Consider the following 3,592-nt stretch of genomic DNA (forward strand, 5'->3'; position numbering starts at 1 on the left):
ACTAGGAATTTATAATGGGGTCCAGAACTCAGGGTGTCCAGGAAATATTAGGGAAAAAATATATAGGGTGTCCTCACTCCCACAAGTCTGAGCTGGGGGATGGGGACACATGGAGCAGGGCCATTGAGAGCTGTCTGTGTAGCAACAGTTTTGCAGCTAACCTTTGGCATGGTCATTTAACATAGCTACAACTTTTAACTGGTATCATGGTTATGTTAAATAACTGTGGCCATGCTTTGAGCCAGGGAGATGGGAGCGACTTGAACTGAGGACATACCTGGGAAGCAAATCCCCCCTGGTTACAGCATCTACATGAGAGAGAAAAGAAGGGAAGTTGGGGCCCACGGGACTTTTGAGTAAGAGGGGACCACATGGCTTTGGGGTGCTCACTTTTGCCATGTGGCTTAGGAAGGAGCAACCTGGCTAGAGAGGAAAGGGTTGAAATGACTCTTGCTGGTGGATCATGAGAAGGTGCCACAGAGGTTTGGGTTAACTGGAGACTGTAGTGGTGACACAGATGAAGGTGCCAGAAACCAAGGGGCCTGAACCACAAACTTCTACTTCTTTTCCTGAGATGTGGTATCTCAGACTGGGCAGATGGAGAAGGAAGAACTGTGTGTGTTTGTGGGTATTCTAAAGGACTTTAGTATTTTAATGAAGCTATTAAGTCATTACTCTAAGTCTGTATAACTCTTTGAATAAATAATTCCTTTCCTTTTCACCAATCTCACCAATTGAAAGGCATCTTTCCCTGGAGGTGGGCAAGGCAAACCTAGTACAGGGGAGGCCTGGAGCAGAAGGGGGGTCCAATCAGTAATAGTATATTGTTCACTCACCCCCTGGGTCTATTTTGTAACATTACTAGACTTCTGGGACTTTCCACCTTGGTGACATTCCATTCCTGGTCTATCATTCCTGCTCTGCTCATGCCTAACTGCCTACTCTATCAACACTAAATGAAAAGAGAAAAGCATTGGACAGGTCTCTCTCTCATCCTTTTTATTTCTTTCAAGGAAAAAAGGAACTGATAGTTGAAATTATATGAGCCAAAATAACCATACTGAATATCAATATTCACAAACTACCTGGAATATCTCTGTGTCATTCAGAAAAAATCTAATAATTTAGTCTTTTTACTCTCAGAGTTCAGGACTGATTCAGTATAATGATTGGAAAGTTACTTTTGCAATCAATACCACCCATTCACCAAGGGTTTTTCTAGTTCCTGGTATTTTTCTTGAGAGATTTTAGCAGAAGTTGCCTTTATCCTTTTTTATATTTCCTTATGGAGCAAATATGGCTTGAAGTCCATGCCATAGTGAGCTGTGTTGATGTTTTCAGAAAAATTTCTTTTCAACCAAAGAAATATTTGCATAGGTTTTCCTGCCTCTATTCTTATCCCCTTTATATGTTCTTGTGAATGAATGCTTGAAAGGGGAACACAAGAATCAAATCTTCTGAGTAATGTGAACAAATATTAGTTGAGAAGAACTTAATGCTCACCAGAATTACATATACTGTAATAGATAAATTATATAAATTATAACATGAATATATCCACTCAAACAATAAAAACAATTACAAATATAAATTATAAAGGTAAAATGAAAAAGTATTATTTTCCTAGGATGTCTTTTAAAAGTCCGATTAGCTCAAAAAGAAGCCAATCCTTTTTATTTTATAATTCAATTCACATATTTGTGACTCTTGCAATTATAAACAAACATTTCTGAAATTAAGTCTCTCAGGAGATAAGAGAGAACCACGAATGCATCTATTTGTTTCTCAAAGAGGTAAGAGAAGTTTTCCTTGTTCTTCTATATTAAGATATAAATTTAGGTGAAATTGTCTAGACTTTGTGATTGCCTGGACTGTTATGCTACCTCACATGCATGTCAATGTAATAATGCTCATGCAATATTAAATTGTGTTTTTTCTCTCTTCTCTATACAAACAGAAGTTTCTATTGCTGGCAGGATTTTTTAATTTCCCTGTCAAGATGTAACTAGGATATGTACTCCCTCCATACTAGAGCATTGACAAAAGCTTTTTGTTATTTTAACTAGAGTTGTCCCGAATTACTCTGCATTTACCTCCTTACTTCCTGATTTTGGTTCTATGGCTTGTGGGGGAGAAAAAATTATCTTCATTTTAGCCTTCTAGGTTCTTGACTAAGAACCCACTATAATAAAAGACAGGTTAACAGGAGAAAAACAAACAGAAGTTTAATAACCTGTATGCCTCCTGTATACACTGAAGAGGCCTGGAAAAACTGAGTAACTCTCTCAAATGGCCCAAGCATCTACATAAATCCATCATCTTCCTACCCAAAGGTCAAAGAAGGTGTTGGGGGAAGGGGAAGAATAGTAAATGAAGATAAAATTGTTATGTAGATTTTAGTAATTGCCTTCTGCATTGACAGGAGTTTCTAGGGATAAGGTCATCCACTCCTCTTGGTACAGTGAGGGAGACACCCTTACAAGTGAAGATTTTCCTTATAAATGTACATTCCTTTTAATACATGATAATTTGTACTAGCTTTTTAGAGCTTTTCTTGTGTCTGCTGTTTCTTAAAAATAATCAGCCTAAAATAGTCCTTATGCCAAAAAGGCATATTTGGGGGTGGCCTATTTAGCTTCCTTTCAGGCCCTAATTCCTGTGTTCACTTCAGTGGCATTTTGATATGAAGATTTCTCAGTACTTGTGATACAGAGTGCAGCCGGCGGGGGGGCCAAAAAAAGATTTGGAATGGTATCCAGAATTCAAAGTGTATAGGAATATTGGAGAGACATATGAGATGTCCTCACCCCCCCCCCCGCAAGGGGGAAGGGACAATGGAGCAGGGCCATTGAGAACTGTTTTGCATAGCAATAGTTTTACAGCTAACCTCTGGAATGATTATTTAACATATCTATAACCTTTAACTGGTTTCATAAGTTAAATAGCAGTGGCCAAGTTTGGAGCCAGGGAGAAGGGAGTAGCTGGGACTCAGGATGAAACTAGGGGCTGCACTCCTGAGTGAGAAGCACTGGTGTGAGAGCTTGGAAAAGATGGGCTCCAGGACATGAGGGGATAACTGCCCAGGTGAAAGGGAAAACCATGCAGCTTTGCCAGAATGGAGATCCCTGCAGCCAGGTGAAGAAGAAAGCCACATGCTTTTGGTGGAGTGTGAACCCCTGCAGCTTTGGTAGAAGAGGCCCACGCGGCTTTGGGGTGCCCCCTTTGGCCGCGGGGCCTGGAAAGCAGGAGAGACTTTGACTGCAACTGGGTACAAAGAACTCTTGCCAGTGGACCATGAGAGGGTACCACCCTACTTTGGATTAACTAGAGATCCTGCCTGCACGGTGACATAGCTGACGGTGCCAGCAGCCTGCAACACAGATGTGTGTTCTTTTCCTGATTTACGGTACCCAGAGTTGGGACAGTGGGAGAAGCGGGAGCTGTGTGGGTGTAGGTGTATACCCTAAAGGACTTTGATATTTTAGTGGAGGCATTAGGCCTGAATAGCATTAAATAAACATTTTGTTTCCTTTTCACAAATCTCTGGCATTGAGAGATGTCTTTCCAATTGGCGGCAGACAAAAGAGCCCAG

Source organism: Artibeus jamaicensis, unplaced genomic scaffold (genome assembly GCF_021234435.1).
Source record: "Artibeus jamaicensis isolate MK-2021 breed Jamaican fruit bat unplaced genomic scaffold, CSHL_Jam_final scaffold_378, whole genome shotgun sequence".
Lineage (NCBI taxonomy): Eukaryota > Metazoa > Chordata > Mammalia > Chiroptera > Phyllostomidae > Artibeus > Artibeus jamaicensis.